The sequence below is a fragment of the Anomaloglossus baeobatrachus genome, chromosome 4, assembly GCF_048569485.1.
Source record: "Anomaloglossus baeobatrachus isolate aAnoBae1 chromosome 4, aAnoBae1.hap1, whole genome shotgun sequence".
Lineage (NCBI taxonomy): Eukaryota > Metazoa > Chordata > Amphibia > Anura > Aromobatidae > Anomaloglossus > Anomaloglossus baeobatrachus.
Genome location: NC_134356.1, coordinates 347,965,316 through 347,990,849, shown reverse-complemented (window position 1 = coordinate 347,990,849; position 25,534 = coordinate 347,965,316). Strand labels below are relative to the sequence as shown.

Here is a 25,534-nt window from a genome sequence, read left to right as displayed (position 1 = left end):
TTAGACCACATGTGGGGTATACCTACACTCATAAGAAATTGGATAACAACCAGTGGTTTCCACTTTTTGGTGTTGCCTCTTGAAAAAGTGAGAAATTTGGTGCTAAAGCAACATTTTTGTGAAGAAGAAAAAAAAAAAAAATGAAAAATTTTCAATATGGCGACCTAAAGTTATCAAATTCTGTGAAGTATCTGTGGGTTCAAAAAGCTCACTCTACCCCTAGATAAAATCCTTTACGGGTCTAGTTTCCAGAATGGTGTCACTTGTCGGGGAGCTCCACTGGTTAGGCATCTTAGGGGGGTCTCCAAACGAGACATGGCATTCACTAATGATTCCAGCCAATTTTGCAGTCAAGCGAGCCCTGCCGTTCGCCCAGTTTATTTCCACCACATATGAGGTATCAGCGTACTCAGGAGAAATTGCACAATAAGTTTTTTGGTGCATTTTTTCCTGTTACCCTTATGAAAAAAAATTAAAAAAAAGCTATCTGGTTGAAGTAACAATTTTGTGGTAAACATGTATTTTTTTACATTCACAGCTCAACGTTAAAAACTTCCGATTTTGCACCTTCAGTTTTTTTGGTTTTTTTTGCCACTTCTTCCTAGAGATGTAAAATTTTAATTTTTCAGTCAATATGGTTATGTGAGGGCTCGTTTTTTGTGGAACAAGTTGTACTTTGAAATGAAACCATAAGTTTTACCATATAGTGTACTGGAAAAAGGCAAAAAAAAATCCCAAAAAAGTGCGATAGCACTATTGTTTTTGAGATTTTATGCACTGTGGTAAAACTGATGTGTCAGTGTGATGTCAGGTCGGTGCGAGTTCGTAGACACAAAACATGTATAGGTTTACTTGTATCTAAGGGGTTAAAAAAAAACCCCCAAAACAGAATTTTGTCTGAAAAAAAAGGCGGACGTTTTGCGCCATTTTCTGCGACTCGTAGCATTATCATTTTACAGCATTTATGGCTCAGTGACTGCTTATTTTTTTGCGTCTCGAGCTGTAATTTTTAACGGTACAATTTTTGCACAGATGCTACGTTTTGATCGCCTGTTATTGCATTTAGCACAAAATTTGTGGCGACCAGAAAAAACGTAATTTTGGCGTTTGGAATTTTTTTGCTGCTACGCCGTTTACCAATCAGATTAATTGATTTTATATTTTGATAGATCGGGCATTTCTGAACGCGGAGATCCCAAATGTGAATTTTTTTAACCCTTTAAATTTTCAATTGGGCGAATGGGGGTTGATTTGAACTTTTAGGTTATTTTTTTTTTTTTTAACTTTTCTTTATTTTACTAGGTCCCCTAGGGAGCACAGTACACAGCTGTGAACACCAGATATGCTCATTTTCTGTCTCACCCAGCTAAGGACCGGGTGAAACATTAAGTGAGCCATGTGAGCTGCAGGAGTCATCACATGACCCTGTGCTACCATGACAACCACCGGAAGACACATAATCACGTCACGTGACTTCCGGTATTGGCGGTATGTAAACGATCGCGCTCGAGATTTTAATGGCGCTGTCACTTTTTGACAGTGCCATTTAAGGGGTTAAACGGCATGGGCGGATAACTATTCTGCTCGTGCCTAGCGGGCACACATCTCAGCTATATAAATCAGCTGAGATTTGCGCTGATGTCCCGCTGCTGTCGGTTTAATTAACCCTATGACCGCTAGGACGTAATTTTACCGCCCGCGGTCGTTAAGGGGTTAAAGGGTCTAGTTTCCCAAAAGGTGTCAGTCATGGGGGGTTTCTGCTGTTTAGGTACCTTAAGGGCCCTGCAAATGCGACATGCAGCCCACAATCTATTTCAGCCAAATTTGCTTTCCAAAATTCAAATATTATTTCTTCTGTTCTGGGCCTTACCATTTGTCCAAACAGAGGTTTCTGACCACATGTGGGGTATCAGCGCGCTCAGGAGAAAGTGGGTAACATATTTTGGGGTCCATTTTATTGTGTTATTTCTTCTAACAGTATTTGGGCTAGAGCAACATTTTTAGGTAAAATGTTAATTTTTATTTTTTTTCATTCCCCATCGCTTTAATTCATGTGGAGCACCTGAAGGGTTAACTTCTTGAATATGGTTATGAGTACTTTGAGTGGTGCAGTTTTTAGAATGGTGTCACTTTTGGGTATTTTCTGTTACCTCAAATATGATGTTACTAAAAAAATAAAAAAAAATAAAAATTTTGTTGAAAAAAAAAAAATAAAATTGGGAAATTGCTGATTTACTTTGAACCCTTCTGACTTCCTAACCCCAAAAAACTTTCAAAATTTGCGCAGATGTAAAGTAGACAAGTGGGAAATGTAATTTATTAAAAATTTTGTGACAAAACTCGCTGGTTTAAGGGCATAAAAATTAAAAAAAGTTTAAAAACTGCAAAATTTTCAAAATGTATCAAATTTCCGATTTTTTATCAAATAAAAGAAAATATATCATCCTAAATTTAACACTATCATGAAGTCCAATATGTCAAGAAAAAAAAACAATCTTAGGGTATGTGTGCACGTTGCGTAATTACATGCTTTTACGCTGCGTTCTGCACCACTGTATAAAAGCATGTGTCTTGCTTCCCCAGCACAATCTATGCAAATTGTGCAAATTCCATCCGCACGTTGCGTTTTAGAATGCGTTTTGCATGCTGCCAAAATGTTGCGTTCTAAAAAGCAACATGTCACTTATTTCATGCGCTTTGGATGCTGCTCCAACTCTGTCTATGGGAGAGGCAGCATCCAGAGCGCATGAAATCGGCATCTATTCTGCAGATACACTGCATCCATTACGCAGTGTTTGTGCAGCGATTTGAAGCGCACGTGCACTGCCAAATCGCTGCAGAATTTTCAGCATGGACACTACGCAACGTGCGCACATAGCCTTAGAATCACCGGGATCCGCTGAAGCGTTCCAGAGTTATAACCTCAAAGTGACACTGGTCAGAATTGCAAAAAAATGGCTTCGTTCTTAAGGGGTTAAAGGAAAAAAAATTTCAGAAGTTTTAAAGAAAAAGAAAAAAAAAAAAAAAAACAGTTGCTCTTTTGGCTGCATTTTCTGAGACCCATAGCGTTCTCATTTTTCGGGATCTGGGGCTCAGTGACTGCTTATTTTTTGTGTTTTGAGCTGACATTTTTTTTAATCATGCCATTTATGTGCGGATGCTACGTTTTATTCACCTGTTATTGCATTTTAAATAAAATGTGCGGTTACTAAAAAAAAAAAAAAAAAAAACAAAAAAAAGAATTTTGGAGTTTGGAATGTTTTTCTCCCCACACTGTGTAAAAATCAGATCAAAATATAAAATCAGTTAGAGCTTGGCATTTCTGAACGAGGCAATACCAAATGTGTATATTTTTTAACTGTTTTATTTTCAATGGGGTATTTGAACTTTGTCCGTTTTGTTTTTTCATATTTAAAAAAAAAAAAAAAAAAAAAAAGGTTTTTTTTAAGAGTTTTAAATTTATTTATTTTAGTAGTTCCCCTACGGGACTTTCTCACTGCATAGTCTGATCACTTGTTCTTTTCTTTTTCACTTGTTCTTTTCTTTTGATCAGCAGAAATGCAGCGTTCCTATAAGAGCCGGCGCTCTGTCGGCTCTTACAGGAAGTACGTCATGGCAGCATCAGGGGTCATCCCATGACCCCAAGCGATCATGGCAACCATTGGTTCCCTGTGATCACGTCAAAGGGCCGCCAATGGCAGCAGTGAACGGCACAATCCTTGCCGTGGCCATTTAAATAGCTCTACCAGTATTTGACAGCGTGATCTAAGTGGAAGCAGGTGTGGGTGGATTGTGGATCCACATGTCTGCTGTTCAAATTAGCATACATGTGGAGATTACCACCGGCTCACCGCAGCAGCAGGCAGTCATTAGCGCTATATAACCAATGATGTTTCAGTGCGTTATTGGTGAGTGCAACTCCATACAGCCAGTGGATCAGTGGATTTAACAGACTCACACAGGAGCGCTCCTTGTTGGTTTTGGTCTTTGCACACAGTGAAGGTACTCAATGCCAGAGGCAGCAAAACAACCCCAAGACAGCTTTGAACCTCCACCATATTTGACTGGAGTTACTGTGTTCTTTTCTTTGAAGGCCTCATTCCATATTCTTGAAACAATAGAATGATGTGGTTTTAACAAAAGGCTCCATCTTAGTCTTATCTGTCTACATGACACTTTCCTATTAGGCTTGCGGCTTATGTACATTTTGAGAAACAGCAGTTTAGCTCCTCCTGGGTCTCCTGCCGTAGCGTTTCATTTAATTCAAATGTCGACGGATAGTTTGCACTGACACTGATGCACCCTGAACCTGCAGGACAGCTTGAATTTCTTTGGAATGTGATTATGCTGCTTATCCACCATCCAGACTAACCTGTGTTGCAACCTTTCATCAGTTTTTCTCTGCTGTCCACGTCCAAGGAGATTAGCTACAATGCCTTGGGTTGTAAACTTCTTGACTATGTTGCACACTGTGGACCAAGGAACATCAAGATCATGGAGATGGACTTGTACCCTTGAGATTGTTGATATTTTTCAACAATTTTGGTTCTCAAGTCCTCAGGTACATCAAATCTTTTTTCTCTGTTTTCCCTGCTTAGTATGGCACACAGACACACAATGCAAAAATCGAATCAACGTCTATCCTTTTTATTTGGTTTCAGGTGATTTTCATATTGCCCACACCTGTTACGAACATCACATGCTTGAAATAGTTATTTTGATGGGGTTGAGTGAAATTATGTCCAATTTAGCTTTTTTTCTGTGTTATTCCAATACACACAAAGGAAATGTGAATAACAAAACATGTGTAATTGCACTAATTCTCTGGAGGGAAAAACTTCATTTTCTGAAACAATTTCAAGAGTGCCAACATTTTCAACCAAGATTGTATATACCGTATTTTTCGGACCATAAGACGCACTTTTTTCTCCCCAAATGTTGGGGGAAAGTTGGGGGTGCGTCTTATGGTCTAACTGTGGCTGCGGGGAATGAGGGTGCTGCGGTGGAGCGGGTCATCAGGGGCACGAGCAGGCTGTAGCAGCCTGCTGTGACCACGTGGGCCTGCTCATTATATATGCACGCCCATCCTCCTGCCCATTTCTCAGCGCAGAAGCCGGCGCTAACAGGTGGGCGGGAGGACGAGCGGGGACGCGCGCATAGTAAAGAGCCTGCCCACATGATCACCCCTGGCAATTACAGCCTGGAGTGATCATGTGCGGCTGTATTCACTGCTCCCCGCGCGTCGTCATCATCAGCGCGGGGTGCAGTGAATCAGTGTACTCACCCGTCCCTGTGTGTGGAGCCGTCCCACTGCAGCACGCGATGTCTTCCTGTCTGTGCCGGTCAGGTGATCTGTGCTGATCAGCTGATCGGCACAGACAGGAAGACATCGCGATGCTGCAGGGGAACGGCTACACACACACACACACACACACACACACACACAGGTCAGTGGTGCAGAGAGGAAGATGATTGGTGCTGCAGGGAGTGAGGAAAAGGGGAGTATAAATGTTTGGGGTTTTTTTTCTCTGTGCTATAGGATACAGGCCATATACCAGGATGGTATATGAGCACGATGGGGGCATATAGCAGGATGGGGGGTATATGAACAGGATGGATGGGGGGGTATATGAACAGGATGGGGGTATATGAACAGGATGCCAGTATATGAGCAGGATGGATGGGGGAATATGAACAGGATGGATGGGGGAATATGAACAGGATGGGAGTATATGAGCAGGATGGATGGGGGGTATATAAACAGGATGGCGGTATATGACCAGGATGGATGGGGGTATATGAACAGGATGGATGGGGGGGTAAATGAACAGGATGGGGGTATATGAGCAGGATGGATGGGGGGGTAAATGAACAGGATGGGGGTATATGAACAGGATGGGGGTATATGAACAGGATGGGGGTATATGAACAGGATGGGGGTTTATAGAAGGATCATATACAAGGCAGGAGGATCATTACCAGGATGGGGTACCTTAGTAGAGAATTTGGGGACATTACCCCCATAACAGTGTCAGCAGCAGATCCTCGCCCCATTACAGTGTGTCATGACGACAATTTTTTGCTTAAAGTTTTATTTTCCTATTTTCTTCCTCTAAAACCAGGGTGCGTCTTATGGTCAGGTGCGTCTTATAGTCCGAAAAATACGGTATAAATAGGGCTGACATACCATAATACAACAACAGAAAATATTATTGACATACCATGTATAACTTGTACTACTATAAGACAGACAAATTGTACTGACTTAGTATAAAATATATCTTGTACATTATATACAGCTTTATATTAAAAAAAAAAAATAGTACTGACTTACCTTAATATAACTGGTACAAGTATAGTACCGACCAAGTAAATAGTATTGACTTGCCGTGGTGATATGATACTACGGCACATATAAATAGTACTGACTTACCATATTGTAACTGGTACTAGTATATTATGGAGCATATACCGTATTTTTCGCTTTATAAGACGCACTTTTGTTCCCCCAAATTTTGGGGGAAAGTAGAGAGTGCGTCTTCGTCTTATAAACCGAATAAACGGGGGGGGGGGGGGGGGGAGGAGTGTATATATATATATATATATATATATATATATATATATATATATATATATATATATATATATATATATATATATATATATATATATATATACACATACACACACACACATACATATATACATACATACATACATACATACATACATACATACAGTTAGGTCCAGAAATATTTGGACAGTGACACAATTTTCGCGAGTTGGGCTCTGCATGCCACCACATTGGATTGGATTTGAAATGAAACCTCTACAACAGAATTCAAGTGCAGATTGTAATGTTTAATTTGAAGGTTTGAACAAAAATATCTGATAGAAATTGTAGGAATTGTACACATTTCTTTACAAACACTCCACATTTTAGGAGGTCAAATGTAATTGGACAAATAAACCAAACCCAAACAAAATATTTTTATTTTCAATATTTTGTTGCGAATCCTTTGGAGGCAATCACTGCCTTAAGTCTGGAACCCATGGACATCACCAAACGCTGGGTTTCCTCCTTCTTAATGCTTTGCCAGGCCTTTACAGCCGCAGCCTTCAGGTCTTGCTTGTTTGTGGGTCTTTCCGTCTTAAGTCTGGATTTGAGCAAGTGAAATGCATGCTCAATTGGGTTAAGATCTGGTGGTTGACTTGGCTATTGCAGAATGTTCCACTTTTTAGCACTCATGAACTCCTGGGTAGCTTTGGCTGTATGCTTGGGGTCATTGTCCATCTGTACTATGAAGCGCCGTCCAATCAACTTTGCGGCATTTGGCTGAATCTGGGCTGAAAGTATATCCCGGTACACTTCAGAATTCATCCGGCTACTCTTGTCTGCTGTTATGTCATCAATAAACACAAGTGACCCAGTGCCATTGAAAGCCATGCATGCCCATGCCATCACGTTGCCTCCACCATGTTTTACAGAGGATGTAGTGTGCCTTGGATCATGTGCCGTTCCCTTTCTTCTCCAAACTTTTTTCTTCCCATCATTCTGGTACAGGTTAATCTTGGTCTCATCTGTCCATAGAATACTTTTCCAGAACTGAGCTGGCTTCATGAGGTGTTTTTCAGCAAATTTAACTCTGGCCTGTCTATTTTTGGAATTGATGAATGGTTTGCATCTAGATGTGAACCCTTTGTATTTACTTTCATGGAGTCTTCTCTTTACTGTTGACTTAGAGACAGATACACCTACTTCACTGAGAGTGTTCTGGACTTCAGTTGATGTTGTGAACGGGTTCTTCTTCACCAAAGAAAGTATGCGGCGATCATCCACCACTGTTGTCATCCATGGACGCCCAGGCCTTTTTGAGTTCCCAAGCTCACCAGTCAATTCCTTTTTTCTCAGAATGTACCCGACTGTTGATTTTGCTACTCCAAGCATGTCTGCTATCTCTCTGATGGATTTTTTCTTTTTTTTCAGCCTCAGGATGTTCTGCTTCACCTCAATTGAGAGTTCCTTAGACCGCATGTTGTCTGGTCACAGCAACAGCTCCCAAATGCAAAACCACACACCTGTAATCAACCCCAGACCTTTTAACTACTTCATTGATTACAGGTTAACGAGGGAGACGCCTTCAGAGTTAATTACAGCCCTTAGAGTCCCTTGTCCAATTACTTTTGGTCCCTTGAAAAAGAGGAGGCTATGCATTACAGAGCTATGATTCCTAAACCCTTTCTCCGATTTGGATGTGAAAACTCTCATATTGCAGCTGGGAGTGTGCACTTTCAGCCCATATTATATATATAATTGTATTTCTGAACATGTTTTTGTAAACAGCTAAAATAACAAAACTTGTGTCACTGTCCAAATATTTCTGGCCCTGACTGTACATACATATATACATATATATACACTGCAGGGTCCGCTCTGGAGCACTGCTGGGGGCAGGGAAAGCTGGGAGCGGCAGCGTTAGATCTACTGCTCCCGCTCATATAATATGCACAGCCGCTGTCCATCAGTGTGGTGCTGAAACCGCATCACGCTGAGGGGGGCTGGGGCACAGCGAGGCATATTATATCTGCCTGCGCCCTCCTTTGATCGCACATGATCCCCCCTGTGTTAGATATGGCCCCTGTGCTGCTGCCCATAGTAAAATAAAAAAGCTTTACTTACCTCCAGTGCTGATCTCCGGTCTCCTGCTGCTGCTGTCTGTGATAAGGCACGCAGAGATGATATCACTCTGCGGTGCCGATCACATGACCGGCAGCAAGAACCAGGAAGTAAGGAAGCCGGAGCTCAACTGCGAGGAGGGAGACAAGAGGAGGGACAGCGCTGAGAAGGTAAGGAAAGAGTGTTTTATTTTATTATGGGCAGCAGCATGGGGGCATATCTAAAACAGGGGAGATGTGCCATCTATAGGGGCCATGGGCAGCTGTATGGGGGCCATATCAAACACAGGGGAGATGTGCCAACTATAGGAGCCATGGGCAGCACAGGGGGACGTGTCCCAGCACAAGGGGGCTATATTCAATATAAGGGGGCCATATCCAGATTAAGGGGGGCTAATTTTAGGATGCGGGGCTATAAGGGACATATACCCTATATGATTTGTTAGACGGACACTGGCATTATAAGATGGAGCCCATGTAACATAAAAAAAAAAAAATCTCTTTTCCTTCACCAAATTTGGGGGTGCGTCTTGTAATCAGGTGCGTCTTATAAAGCGAAAAATACGGTAAATAGTACTGACTTACTGTGATATTATAACTAGTACTACTCAACTAGCAATGCATGTAGATACTACTGACTTACCTTAATTGTAAGGTACAAGTATAGTAACAGGCACATAAATAGTACTGACGTACCGTGATATTCTACTACGGCGCATAAAAATAGTACTGACTTACCGTAATATACCGTATTTTTCCGATTATAAGACGCACATTCCTCCCAAAATTTGTGAGGAAAATGAGGGGTGTACCTTAAAATCCGAATGTAGCTTACCAGGGGGTGGTGGAGAGAGGTCGGCAGCAGGCGGCCCTGCTCTGTGCTGCGGCGGGCGGCACTGCGAGGCTCTGTGCAGCGTTAGCGGGCGGGCTGGTCGGCTTTGTGCAGCGTCGGTGGCGGACGACCCTGCTCTGCGAGGTACGGGCTATTCTGAAGATGTTGGCGGTAAGGGCTGTCAAATAATGGCGCCCAGAGTAGGCACGTGCACAGATGGAGCTCAAATTCTCATCTGCGTACGCGCCAACTGAGGCCGCCATTTCTTTGAAGCTCTCGCCGCCGACATCTTTAGAATGGAAGTGCATCACCACCTGCAGCGAGCACCAGCATGGTGCAGCGCTGGTTGCTGCAGGATCAGGCAGCGCCAACTGCTTCAAGATCGTGCAGCCCGCAGTGAGTATCTGGCCCCCCCCTGCACCGCCGATAGCATTGCCGCTGTACTCTTACACCGACCCTGCCTCCTGTGACCCCTGCTGCCATCCCACCTCCCCGGTAAGACACCACCGAATTATAAAACAGACCCCATATTTTTATTTTTACCTATTTTTATCTCTAAATTTGGGGTGCGTCTTATAATCCGGTGCGTCTTATAAAATGAAAAATACGGTAACTGGTACTAATATACTATGGAGCATATAAATATTATTGACTTGCTGTGTTATTAAAACCAACTGGTACTGCTATACTAGCAACACATATAGATAAGTCAATCCTATCATAATACAACTGGTACTACCATACTACGAAGCATACAAATAGCAATGACTTACTAGAAAAGGAAAAAAAAAATAAAAAAATGAAAACCAGCACTTGATCCCTACCATGAAATCAAGAATTTTTTTAAAATAGATTAAAATTCAAAATATACACAATACTGAAAATGGTTAGGAGTACACAGCAACGCGTTTCTGACTCTTACGGTCCTTAGTCAATGCCGAAGGACCAGAAAGGTCAGAAATATATTGCTCTTTATCGCTGTGTATATTTTAGATTTTCATTTATTTTGAATAAATTCTTGGATATAATGGATGGAATCAAATGCTGGTTTTTCCATTTTTCTTTCAGCACTGGTAAGCTGATTTTTTTTGTTACTTGGCACTCACTATAGTGAACTTGAACCACTATGTAACACAGGGGTCTCCAACACGCGGCCCGCGGGCCACATGCGGCCCGTCAGGCTGCTTCGTGCGGCCCCCAGGCCCGTGCCCCTGTTCACTATCGTGGCTGGTGCAGGGGCCGCAGCCACTGTCTGCACTTTGTTAGATGAGTGTTTTGCCGGCGCTGCGTTCTCAGAGGCAAGGACTGTGCGCGCGCAGCGCCGGCAAAACATTAATCTGATCTGACATAAATCGCTGCCAGGGGCAGTCACCGGGGCACGGCCTGCAGACAGCAAGAAGCAGAGATGAGGAGCCGAGGGAACGCGGGACAGGTTTGAAGAATGGTGTTTTTTTATTTTTTGTGTATGTGAAGGACGGCACATTAACCCCTTAGCGACCTATGACGTACTGGGTACGTTATGGCTCCCTGGTACTCAAGGACCCATGACATACCCAGTACGTCATGGCGAGATCGCAGCCCCGGTGGCTGCGATCGCCGTTTGCATTGCCAATAGCAATTACCTTAGATTCGGGGAGGAGGGGACCTCAGGAGGGGTGGTGTCTCCTCCCCGGACCTACGGAGGCTGTGATTGGCTGTGCGGCGTTCGTCAGCCAATCACAGCCACTGTAATGTTACAGCCATTGAAAATGGCTGTAACATTGAAATCCAGCCCTGATCAGTGCAGCTGTAGCACCGATCATTGGCTGGAGCTGGGTGACCTGTGTCTCACCCGCCCCCAGCTCTGATTGGAGAGACCGGCCTTGTGACCGATCTGTCCAATCACTGTGGATCTGGAGCCGGAGACCACCCCCTCAGCTTTACTCCAGCGTCTGTGGGTGGAAGGAAGCCGAGAGCGATCGGTAAATTATAGCGCCCCCTTTCACCCGCCGCCACTGCCCCCCCCCATTACTACAGGATGGGCACATGTCTATAGAATAGGGACAAGGTGGGCACATGTCTATAGAATGGGGACAAGGTGGGCACATGTCTATAGGATGGGGACAAGGTGGGCACATGTCTATAGGATGGGGACAAGGTGGGCACATGTCTATAGGATGGGGACAAGGTGGGCACATGTCTATAGGATGGGGACAAGGTGGGCACATGTCTATAGGATGGGGACAAGGTGGGCACATGTCTATAGGATGGGGACAAGGTGGGCACATGTCTATAGGATGGGGACAAGGTGGGCACATGTCTATAGGATGGGGACAAGGTGGGCACATGTCTATAGGATGGGGACAAGGTGGGCACATGTCTATAGGATGGGGACAAGGTGGGCACATGTCTATAGGATGGGGACAAGGTGGGCACATGTCTATAGGATGGGGACAAGGTGGGCACATGTCTATAGGATGGGGACAAGGTGGGCACATGTCTATAGGATGGGGACAAGGTGGGCACATGTCTATAGGATGGGGACAAGGTGGGCACATGTCTATAGGATGGGGACAAGGTGAGCACCTTACTATAGAATGGGGACAAGGTGGGCACATGTCTATAGGATGGGGACAAGGTGAGCACCTTACTATAGAATAGGGACAAGGTGGGCACATGTCTATAGGATGGGGACAAGGTGGGCACCTTACTATAGAATAGGGACAAGGTGGGCACATGTCTATAGGATGGGGACAAGGTGGGCACCTTACTATAGAATAGGGACAAGGTGGGCACATGTCTATAGAATAGGGACAAGGTGGGCACATGTCTATAGAATAGGGACAAGGTGGGCACATGTCTATAGGATGGGGACAAGGTGGGCACCTTACTATAGAATAGGGACAAGGTGGGCACATGTCTATAGGATGGGGACAAGGTGGGCACCTTACTATAGAATAGGGACAAGGTGGGCACATGTCTATAGAATAGGGACAAGGTGGGCACATGTCTATAGAATAGGGACAAGGTGGGCACATGTCTATAGAATAGGGACAAGGTGGGCACATGTCTATAGGATGGGGACAAGGTGGGCACATGTCTATAGGATGGGGACAAGGTGGGCACATGTCTATAGGATGGGGACAAGGTGGGCACATGTCTATAGGATGGGGACAAGGTGGGCACATGTCTATAGGATGGGGACAAGGTGGGCACATGTCTATAGGATGGGGACAAGGTGGGCACATGTCTATAGGATGGGGACAAGGTGGGCACATGTCTATAGGATGGGGACAAGGTGGGCACATGTCTATAGGATGGGGACAAGGTGGGCACATGTCTATAGGATGGGGACAAGGTGGGCACATGTCTATAGGATGGGGACAAGGTGGGCACATGTCTATAGAATAGGGACAAGGTGGGCACCTTACTATAGAATAGGGACAAGATGGGCACATGTCTATAGGATGGGGACAAGGTGGGCACATGTCTATAGGATGGGGACAAGGTGGGCACATGTCTATAGGATGGGGACAAGGTGGGCACATGTCTATAGGATGGGGACAAGGTGGGCACATGTCTATAGGATGGGGACAAGGTGGGCACCTTACTATAGAATAGGGACAAGATGGGCACATGTCTATAGAATAGGGACAAGGTGGGCACATGTCTATAGAATAGGGACAAGGTGGGCACATGTCTATAGAATAGGGACAAGGTGGGCACATGTCTATAGGATGGGGACAAGGTGGGCACATGTCTATAGGATGGGGACAAGGTGGGCACATGTCTATAGGATGGGGACAAGGTGGGCACATGTCTATAGGATGGGGACAAGGTGGGCACATGTCTATAGGATGGGGACAAGGTGGGCACATGTCTATAGGATGGGGACAAGGTGGGCACATGTCTATAGGATGGGGACAAGGTGGGCACATGTCTATAGGATGGGGACAAGGTGGGCACCTTACTATAGAATAGGGACAAGATGGGCACATGTCTATAGAATAGGGACAAGGTGGGCACATGTCTATAGAATAGGGACAAGGTGGGCACATGTCTATAGAATAGGGACAAGGTGGGCACATGTCTATAGGATGGGGACAAGGTGGGCACATGTCTATAGGATGGGGACAAGGTGGGCACATGTCTATAGGATGGGGACAAGGTGGGCACATGTCTATAGGATGGGGACAAGGTGGGCACATGTCTATAGGATGGGGACAAGGTGGGCACATGTCTATAGGATGGGGACAAGGTGGGCACATGTCTATAGGATGGGGACAAGGTGGGCACATGTCTATAGGATGGGGACAAGGTGGGCACATGTCTATAGGATGGGGACAAGGTGGGCACATGTCTATAGGATGGGGACAAGGTGGGCACATGTCTATAGGATGGGGACAAGGTGGGCACATGTCTATAGGATGGGGACAAGGTGGGCACATGTCTATAGGATGGGGACAAGGTGGGCACATGTCTATAGGATGGGGACAAGGTGGGCACATGTCTATAGGATGGGGACAAGGTGGGCACATGTCTATAGGATGGGGACAAGGTGGGCACATGTCTATAGGATGGGGACAAGGTGGGCACATGTCTATAGGATGGGGACAAGGTGGGCACATGTCTATAGGATGGGGACAAGGTGGGCACATGTCTATAGGATGGGGACAAGGTGGGCACATGTCTATAGGATGGGGACAAGGTGGGCACATGTCTATAGGATGGGGACAAGGTGGGCACATGTCTATAGGATGGGGACAAGGTGGGCACATGTCTATAGGATGGGGACAAGGTGGGCACATGTCTATAGGATGGGGAGAAGGTGGGCACATGTCTATAGGATGGGGACAAGGTGGGCACATGTCTATAGAATAGGGACAAGGTGGGCACATGACTATAGAATAGGGACAAGGTGGGCACATTACTATAGAATAGGGACAAGGTGGGCACATGGCTATAGAATAGGGACAAGGTGGGCACATGGCTATAGAATAGGGACAAGGTGGGCACATGTCTATAGGATGGGGACAAGGTGGGCACATTACTAAAAGATGGGGACATTACAAGGATGGGCATAATAGTATTGGATGGGGACATTCGAGTAGGGACAAGGCTATAGCATGGGGACAAGGTGGGCACATTACTATAGGATGGGGAACATTACTAAAAGATGTTGGCCAAAATTTCTATATAGTGATAATTGTAACACTATTAGTTACAAGAAAGGGATAAAATGTAAAAACAAAATAAGGCATGACTTTTTTTACCATTGAATTTTTTTTTTTTTTATATTTAACCAAAGAATGTGCACATTTGTTATAATAAACAAGTGAAAAAATGTTGAAAATAAGTGATCCAAACGTGTGTAAAAAAATATATATGGTACCAATAAAAATGTCACTTTGTCCCGCAAAGAATGCGGCCCCCCAAATTATTTTTTTCCTCTGTGCGGCCCATACACCCAGCCGAGTTTGAGACCCCTGATGTAACACATACACAAATACATAAATAGTGCCGAGTTACTGTAATACCACTTGTACTAATATATATAGTACTGATATACTGTAATATAATTGGTACTACTAAATGGTACTGACAAACCCCTTTCATGCATCAGTCTTTTGCCATCAGTCACAATCCGTTTTCTCGACGCATCCGTCACAGATTGTGGCTAAACTGATGCAACTGATCCCTTTTTCGACGGATCTGACTAGCTGGGGGCTAAATAATAAATTAAAGCATGCTCAGTTAAAAAAAAAACAAAACAGAATCCTTCGCCAGATTCCGTCATTAGGCTTCCATTCTACAGACGGTGACGGATCAGTCGCTGTCCGTTTTTCCAACGTACCCAAAAAATGTTACTTTGGCCGTCATCTCCGTCCGACGGACAAACATTTTTTGACGGATCCGTCGCTGTCCTTTTTTTCAACGTACCCAAAAAAATGTTACTTTGGCAGTCATCTTTGTCCGAAGGACAAACATTTTTTGACGGATCCGTCAAACGACGGATGAAACGTGAGGCCATCCATCGCTAATACAAGTTGATGAGAAGAAACGGATTCCAGCAGCATCAGTCGCCGGATCCTTTTTTGTTCAAAATTCGATGGATTGTGACTGATGGTAAAAAACTGATTTGTGAAAGGGGCCTTACTATAATATGCTTGTACCACTATACTACAGATATAAATAATACTGACTTACTATAATATAAGCTTGTACATTATGTACAGATATATAAATAGTATGGATTTACTATAATATACTTGTACCACTGTACTACATATAAATAGTACGGACCTTGAGATGCAATAACACCAGCATATATACAGTATAAAATCACTGAGATCCTCAGCCAGAAAAGTTGGTGAGTGTCATTCATTTTTTTCTCACCTAGCATCCATATGTTATGTGAGTGCTATGCAAGTTCCTCATCGAGATAAAAAAAACAAAAACGCATAGTCGCATGACATATGGGATGCTATGTGAGGAAAAACCGCATGACACTCACCAACTTTTCTGGCTGAGGATCTCAGCAATTTTGTATACGCACACGCGATCGCACCCTTATATTAGTGACTCACAGTTCTGTAACTGGTACTAATATACCGTACTATGGAGCATGTATATGGTACTAATATACCGTACTATGGAGCATGTATATGGTACTAATATACCGTACTATGGAGCATGTATATGGTACTAATATACCGTACTATGGAGCATGTATATGGTACTAATATACCGTACTATGGAGCATGTATATGGTACTGAATAATGATATAACTATTATACTACAGATGCATACAAATAGTACTGACTTACCGTAATACAACTTGCTCTGCTATATAAATAGTACTGACACTAATAAAGCTGATGCTAATATACTACAGAGCATGGCTCACCATAATGACAGTATATATAACCCACAGCTATACATTGCTCCCAGGGCTGCCTGCCATGCACACAGGTGATGCTCCATCCCGGCCACATAAAGCCTGTGCCATGCGGCTGCACGCACAGCTCGGCACATCCCATTTTATTCCAGCTACAATTAATTTCCCGCAGAACAAACAAGCTCTGCTCAAAATGGAGCGGATGGCGGCTTTCTGTCATGAGGAAACTTTGAGGAGATGGGGGGCACAGACGGCGCTCAGCCTGGTAACAGTGAATGGCCAGGAATGTTCCCCCAAATTTGCTCTTTAACCCCTTCCTTTTAAAGGGGCCTCTGCTGTAGGCGCAGCTAGCCGTTGTGTGACTGGAGAGGATGCTACAATCCGCTGAATCACGGCTGTCCGCTCCGGACGGTACCGAATTACCTCTTTGTTGTTTCCGGGGTGTCTGCGGCTTCCCGGGAGTGCAGGCAGCTCACCTACATCCGAGGAGTGGGCACTGAGGGCCGTACGAGCAGTGAACGGGATCCGCCTCCTCCCGCAGCTGGCTCGCACACGCACAGTCACCGCTGTCACAGGCGGCGGGCGGTCCGGGGCGCGCCGGCAGCCATCTTGCATTTACCCACGAACTTCGACCCCGAGTACAGTTACGAGTGTGCGGGGGACGCGCCTAACGTCACTACATCACACAACGGTACGATGCGCGCTCCCGATCCATGGAGCAGCCTGGACTGTCGGGATCATCACTGGCTGCAGTGCTCAGCCCCTCTGGTGAAGCACCCGTGACTGCAAGGGACCGTTCAGTAATCACACGGTCTGTCACGTCACCACAGTGGAGTACTCGGTACTCTGGGGGGCGCAGTGTAGTGAGGCGGCTCCTCAGAAGGCGCGGATCCGCTTAGGGTACTTTCACACATCCGGACTTTTGCTCTACGGCACAATACGGCGTTCTGCAGAAAAACCGCAACCGGCTTTTGTAACGCCGATTGCGGTTTTTTTTGCATTGACTTACATTAGTGCCGCATTGTGCCGTAGGGGCTTGCGTTCGGTCCGGTTTTTGCCGCATGCGGCAGATTTAGCCGATGCGGCGGCCGGATCGAACGTACCCTGCAACGTTTTTTGCTCCGGCAAAAAACACCGCATCGCGCCGCATCCGGCCGCTGCGGCGCATTTTTCAATGCATCCCTATGGAGGCCGGATGCGGCGCGATGCGGAAAAAAACGCATCCGGTCGCCGCATGCGGTATTTTCCACTGCGCATGCTCAGTAGCATGCCGCAACCGGAAAAAACCGGACCGGCCGCATGTAAAAACTGATGCAAAGGATGCGGTGTTTTCACCGCATCCGTTGCATAGTTTTCACAGCCGGATTGAGCCGCAGGGCTCAAACCGGATGTGTGAAAGTAGCCTAACGTCCGCAGCGGCACTCACTGATAGTCTACTCTCCGCTCGAGCCCGCCTTTACTGGATCCCTAACGATTCCCTCACACGGTTCCTGCTTCATGTTCACTTTCCATCTGCTTCAAAACCAATTCATGTCTAAGGTCACATGTACAGTATTTGGTGAGGGTTTTTTTTTTTTTTTTACCTCAGTATTTATAAGCCAAAACCAGGAGTGGCACAATAAGAAAATGTATAATAGAAACACGAACACCACTTCTGTATTATTCACCCACTATATACTGAGGTAAAAACTTACCAAATACCCCGCGTGCATGTGGCCTTAGAAATACTGAGGTAAAAAAAACTTTCCAAATACTCAACGTGTGCACGTGGCCTTGCAAATACTGAGGTAAAACCTTACCAAATACTCCGCGTGCACGTAGTCGTACAAATGCTGAGGTAAAACCTTACCAAATACTCCGCGTACACGTAGTCGTACAAATACTGAGGTAAAAAACTTTCCAAATGCTCAACGTGTACACATGGTCTTACAAATACTGAGGTAGAAAAAAACCCCTCACCAAATACTGAATTTGTGCACGTGACCTTACAAATACTGAGGTAAAAACCTCATAGTATGCACTTGACCTTACTATAGATAATATACACAAGTAAAATATTCCCCCAAGAGCTGCTCTTTAGGCTAGTTTCACACATCAGGCTTTTCGCTGGATTCGGCACAGTCCAGTACAGTGTATACAGTACAATGGCAGTGCGACAAACTCCGGTCACATGCGACTCAGAAGTTGTCGTGATGCCATTGTAATGTATCACACTGTACTGGAGTGCGCCGAATCCGGCGAAAAGCCGGATATGTGAAACTAGCCTAAGGCCCTGTGCGCACTTACCGTTTTTTCCCGCGGATTTCCTGCGGTTTTGCTGCATGTTTCGCTGCAGAAAATGTTCATAACATCTCTGCAGTGAATCACCAGCAAAACCTATGGAAAAAAAAATGCTGTGCACACTATGCGGAATTTGACAGCTGCATGTTTTGCTACGTGATTCCCGCAGCAAAAACAATTGCATTTCACTTCTTTTCCGCACGTCGCTGCGGGATTTCACTCCATTAACTGCAATGTAATCGTGAAATCCCGCAGGGAATAACGCAGGCAGCAAATTCTGTGCGGTTCATTGCGTTTTCCTGTGTTATTCCCTGCGGTATTTCACGGTTTACCTGCGGTAATGTACATCGCTGCCTGCGGTTTGCAGGGAAGTTATGTCATTATGACAGGAAGAGGAAGCGGAGCAGAGAGTAAACACACACAGACACAGACATAGAATACACACACATCGCACTCACACACAGACATATAGAATACACATGGAAATCAAACGGAAATATAGAAAAAAAAACACGTGGGCTCCGCCGTATTTTTACCTCCCAGCCGAGGTAAATACACAGCGGCGGCCCGGTATTTTCAGGCTGGGGGGGGCGAGGAGCAGGGTTAATGTCCCCCGCCTCCCTCCCACCTCCCGCAGCCGAGAATATCAGCCGCAGCTGCCCCGGGACTGTCGCATACATTATGCGGCAGTACCGGAGTGTCCCCAGCGCTTCCAGATGCCGTGATGGCGATCCAGGTAATAAGAAGTTAATGGCGGCGGATCGCCACCACTAAGTCCAGGCTTGATCATGGCAGCGTCTATGTGACAGCTGACATGATCAACCCGTAAGTAAAGTGAAAAAACACACACACCGAAAAATCATTTATTTTAAATAAAACACAAAAAAGCTCCTGGTTCACCCGTTTATTAACCCCCCCGAAACACACAGCTCCGGCGTAAACCACGTCCTGCAATGCTTGCATCCAGCCGCGACTGACACTGACACAGCGCTGAATGCAGCCTCGCAGCGAGACAGCAGAGGTAAGGCTGGTTTCACACTACGTCTTTTTAACATCCGTTGAAAACGTTATTTTAGCGGAAGTACGGATCCAGTGCAAATGCGTTTTCATTTCAATGCATTTGCAATGGACTCGCGTTAACATCCGTTCACCTGCGTTTGCGTGCGTTATAGTGCGGATCCGGTGACTTGCAGTTTTTTAACATGTTTCAAAAACGCTACTTGTAGCGTTTTTGAGCTGCGTCAAAATACTGCAAGTCACCGGATCCTGACTAAACAGCATGCAAACGCAGGTGAACGCTGGCGTGCTGATAGACAGGATCCTGCTTTTGTACTGAGCATGCCCAGAAAGTACTGAGCATGCCCAGAACCAGTCTCGCGTGATCTGTCTATCTCTCTACTCCCTCCCTCACCCTCTCTCTCTCTATCTCTGTCTTTCCTCCCTCCCTCCCTCTCCCCCACCTGAGAGCTGCGGACACTCGTAACCAAGGTAAATATCGGGTAACCACTTCTCTTAGTTACCCGATGTTTACGTTGGTTACGCGTGCAGGCAGCCCTGCTCCTAGCAGCTGCAGACACTCGTAACCAAGATAAATATCGGGTATCCAAGGCCGATGTTTACCTTGGTTACCAGCGTCTGCAGCTGTCAGAAGCCTCCTCCCAGTCTAGTTCCCCTCACTCCCAATCACATGACTCCAATGCCCGCCCCTAAACATCCAGTGCAGGATCCTGCAAAATAACACATGCATTTGCATACGTTATTTGCTGTAAAAGCAGGATCCGTACTTCCGCTAAAATAACGTTTTCAACGGATGTTAAAAAGACGTAGTGTGAAACCAGCCTAACCACAGGGCATTTCCCACGGCCGGTAATATGAACTCACTACTGACCGTGAGAAATGCAGAGTGTGCTCACAGGGACTCTGTCTATCTATCCCTCTATCTAACTATCTAGCTATCTCTCTATCTATTCTTCTATCTATCTATCTATCTATCTGCTATCTAAGGAAATGACTTTTTTTTTTACAATGTGCTTTATTGCATTGAATGCATTAAAGCACATGTACCAATCCGCACGCGGCAAAACCGCGGCAATACCGCAGAGAAGGAGAATCGCTCTTCTCTCTATCCTGTTTCTTAAAATAGTCTCCACCTGCTGAGCAGAACCAAAACGGAGCCCTACACGATCTCTATCTGCGCCTGCGCTGCCTCCAATGCGATGGACTTTAGGAAACTGGTTGCGAAAGCAGCGTATGCGCGGATAGAAATCTAAACTCTGAGATCTCAATCTGCGCAGCTTATATAGCCATTTTCGTGAAGTCCATCAAGCCAGCGCAGACAGAGATCTCGATTCTGAGATCCATGGCGCCCTCCTCCGCAGCCATTTGCCGGCAGATCCATGGTGCCCTCCTCGCGCCACCATGACACCCCACCTACTGGCCCACAGCAATGCCAGCAATGCTGGCATCACTCCACTGGTGCAGGCGCTACAAGAAGCCAGAGACAGCGGCGGCACCAGCCTCCTGTGACTCTGCCACAGCGCTCCCCGGTAAGCTAGATAAGGTTTGTAAGACGCACCCCTATTTTCCCCTCAATATTGGGGGGGAAAAATGCGTCTTACGAAGCGAAAAATACGGTAGTCACATTGCGAGCCCTGAACCTGAAATTTGATGCATTCTGCCCAATCTACTGGCAGCAGCATGTACGAGGGGCTGCTGATAAGTCTTTGGCTTTACCCAGAAAGAAACAAGATAGGATGATAAAACTTTACATTTATTCCACATACTCACCACTGATGTAAACACACTTCTTACATCAATATTCCAAGTTCTGTAAACCTAGCAAAAAGAAGGATTTCGATTATGCCTCAAACCAGGCATCCGTAGCAGCAATGGCATCAGAAATGTTGTGAAATTTGGTACCCTTGAGGTGTTTATTCAGGTTTAGAAACAGATGATAGTCGGAGGGAGCTAGATATGGTAAATAAGGTGGGTGGTCAACCAGCTGGAAGCCCAGCTTGCCAGTTTTAACGTGGTTGCTTGTGCAGTGTGAGCGGAGGCGTTGTATAGCAGGAACAAGATTCCTTTGGACAGCTTGCCGCGCCTTTTGGCCTTCAGAGCTGCCTTCAATTGGTCCAAAAGTTCAATGTAATACCTTGCATTGATGGCGGAACCCTTTTGTAGGTAGTCCACTAGCAACACGCTCTCCTTATCGCAGAACACAGACGCCATTTGTCTTATTTTTGCACCCTTAACTTCTTTGGACGAGGAGAACCACTGTGCCTCCACTCTTTTGACTGCTCCTTGTTTTCAGGGTCATACAAATAAATACAGGTCTCATTTAGAGTAACCAGTTGATCCACAAAGTTCTTATCAGTCCGGAAACGCTAACAACTGGGTCGGGAAGTTTTCACTTGCATGTTTCTCTGATCTGTTGTAAAACATTTGGGGACCCACTTTACAGATAGCTTCCTCACATCCAAATTTTCAACCGATAATGACACACATACGTTCATGGGAAATCCCCATGATGTCTGCTATTGCTTTAGCTGAAATTCGTCGATTCTCCAGTATGAGGTTGTGCACAGCATTGACGATCTCTGGAACAGCAACCACTTTCGGTCGTCCAGGACGTTCCTCATCAATAGTGCTGAAGTGGCCCGTTTTAAATTTGGCAACCCAGTTCTTAACTATGGAATATAAAGGGCATGGATCCCCCGATGTCTGCAACATATCACTATGAAAATCCTTTGCGGTCTTTCCTTGCAGAAGCAAGAATGGTATCACTCCTCTGCTCTCAGTTGCTGTGAATATTGCATTAGACTATGCCATTTTGTTTTCCCACGTGCCTAGAACACTGTTGCCATAAGCAACAAACACAAAATTTTGAAAATATATTACACACATAATTCTTTCATGTGATGTAACATTCGTTACCATAGAAACAAAAAAAGATCACAAAGCCAAAGACTTATCAGCAGCCCCTCGTATTACACACTGGCTGAGCTCTTGTTTGACTAGGAAATGCTGCAGCATTTCAGATACAAACATACTAGTGGATCTTGATAAATTAGAATATTCTCAAAAAGTTCATTTATTTCAGTATTTCAATAGAAAAAGGGAAACGCATATATTATATAGAGTCATTCCAAACAGAGTGATCTATTTCAGGTTTTGGTTTACAGCCAATGAAAACCCAAAAGTCATTAGCTCAGAAAATTAGAATAATTACCTCAACACACCTGCAAAGGCTTCCTAAGTGTATAAAATGGTCCCTTAGTCCGGTTCAGTAGGCTACACAATCATGGGGAAGACAGCTGACTTGACAGATGTCCAGGAGGCAGTTATTGACACACTCCACAAGGAGGGTAAGCCACAAAAGGTCATTGGTAAAGAAGCTGGCTGTTCACAGAGTACTGTATCCAAGCATATTAATAGAAAGTTGAGTGGACGGGAAAAGTGTGGTAGAAAAAAATCCACAAGCAACCAGGATAACCGCCGCAGCCTTGATAGGATTGTTAAGAAAAGGCTATTGAAAAATTTGGGGGTGATTCACAAGGAGTGGACTGCTGCTGGAGTCAGTGCTTCAAGAGCCATCACACACAGACGTATCCAGGACATGGGCTACAAGTGTCGCATTCCTTGTGTGAGGCCACTCATGACCAATAGGCTATGCCAGAAGCGTCTTACCTGGGCCAAGGAGAAAAAGAACTCTACTGTTGCTCAATGGTCCAAGGTGTTTTCAGATAAAAGTAAATTTTGCATCTTCATTTTGAAATCAAAGTCCCAGAGTCTGGAGGAAGAGTGGAGAGGCCACAATCCCAGCTCCTTGAGGTCTAGTGTGAAGTTTTCCACAATCAGTGATCGTTTGGGGAGCCATGTTATCTGCTGGTGTATATCCACTGTGTTTTATCAAGACCAAAGTCAATGCAGTCATTTACCAGATCACTCTGTTTGTAATGACTATATAACATATGCGTTTACCTTTTTGTATTGAATTACTGAAATAAATTAACTTTTTGATGATATTCTAATTTATTGAGATGCACTTGTAAACTGCTTCTCCAATCTAACTACATTGGTCAGGGCATGGGTGATGTTATGGGACACGTGCTGGTGTAAGGCCGGGATGGCACATCAGGAAATATAGTGGCTGCTGGGGATCGATTGTAGTGGGACGGGCCCTGCCATGAGGTTGCTGCCATGAGGAGTTCACAAAAATAAACAGAAACATTTCCAGGGCAAGCAATCAGGGTATGTAAGCACATAGTACTTTCTCCATCTCCACCTGGTCAACATGCAAAGCTCCTCTTTAATTCTGAGCAGCGAGCATTTGAGTAGTCACCCAAGCAGGATGGTTATGTTGATTATGGGGTCATCGCCGCTCACCATCTTGGTTGATTCATCACATTTTTGTAGAACCTAACAACTCTGCGGTGGTGTACTGTTTGTCATCTAAATAAATTCGTTTCAGCAGAGCATGTTGCCACTTCACCAAGGCAGTTCTGCAGTGCTTCCAGCTTGCGACTGATATGGACAACATGCTCTAAGATGACAATTCGGAGATATAAGGAGACGGGATGCAGTAACTGGAGTAGGTGGAGGAAACCCTAATGGAACTAGGGACCGCAATCCTCAGCGTCAGTAGCACATGTACTGTTCGCCTCTGTCCAGCCTCCACAAGGTTCACCTGGTGTGCTGTTATGGAAATGAAGCATCCCTGGCTACAAGCACATGTCTGCATGTTGGTCGTTAAGTGGACCTTCCCAGTACCTGTGTTGGTCAAGTCTCGGACGGTACACAATGGAAAAATAGTGACAACTGGGAACCGAGTACCAAGGGATGGCCTTCTAATATGAGTGAGGGCTGCCTGATGGCCCTCTAGAAAAGATGAGAGAGGGTCACCTGAAGGCCCTCCAAAACTATGAAAGAGGGCCCGCCTGATGGCTCTCTAAAATTTGACTGAGGGCCGCTTGATGGCCCTCCAAAATATATGAGTGAAGGCAGGCTGATGGGCTTCCAAAATGTATGATTTAAGGACGCCTGGTCGTCCTCCAAAATTTATGACTGAGGGCCGCCCTATTGCCCTCCAAATGTTTGAGTGACAGACGCCCTCCAAAATGTAGGAGTGAAGGGAGCCTGATAGCCCTCCAAAAGGTAATTAAGAGTGATGGCTGCATGATAGCCCTCTAAACATCTGTAGCAAGGGCCGCATGATGACTCTGTTTATATGGTGGAGGACGACAAGAAAAATAAACCATGAATCATATACCCTTTTTGTGTGGGAATGGGTGAATGGGAATACACCAAAAAAAAAAAAGAAACACCTTACCCTGGGAACTTGCCAAACGTGGGTGTTCTGGTAAACAGTTGTGTACAGACGTCCCACTCCTAAATATATATGTTTCTGGGGCCCTACTCTATATGTGTTCCAGGGTGTACTGGAGTGCCTCCTTCTCTTTGTTGAAGCCCAGTCTAGGAGTCCCACTCGTTCAAAATGGGGAAAAATGTTTTCTGAGGCCATCCTCCACATGTATTCCAGGGTATATTGCAATCTCTTCTTTCAATTTTTGGTAGGCATTGCACTAGTGCATAGGCTTCACCAGTCTTAAACTCCTTTCAGCATTTTTGCAGCATTTTTTCACTATTAAAAGCAATGAAAGTACAAAAATGCTGCAAATATACAATGTGTGAACTTAGCCTAAGGGGTGGAGGAGGTGATTTTGCTCTCTTTTTAAATTTGCCTTATATACAAGTCATTATTCAGTAAAGAATTTTTCTTAACATTTTTCCTGCAAAATCCATGTTATCTTCAGTTTGGTATGTTTTATTGTTAGTCCATAAAAGTGGCGTAATACTCTGACACCATTGT

The 25,534-nt window shown here is 45.0% G+C and overlaps 1 protein-coding gene across 2 annotated transcripts in view; it reads right to left on the bottom strand.

The window, feature by feature from the left end:
• LOC142303590 (transcriptional regulator QRICH1-like) overlaps nt 1-17,102 on the bottom strand; it is a 126,518-nt gene extending 109,416 nt beyond the window's left edge. The window contains exon 1 of one of the 2 annotated variants that reach the window (XM_075345095.1): nt 16,810-17,102. The gene's annotated coding sequence lies outside the window, so the exon portion shown is untranslated. The remainder of the gene's footprint in view (nt 1-16,809) is intronic. The other variant, XM_075345096.1, reaches the window with a different exon arrangement.
• Between the last annotated feature and the right edge of the window lie 8,432 nt (nt 17,103-25,534).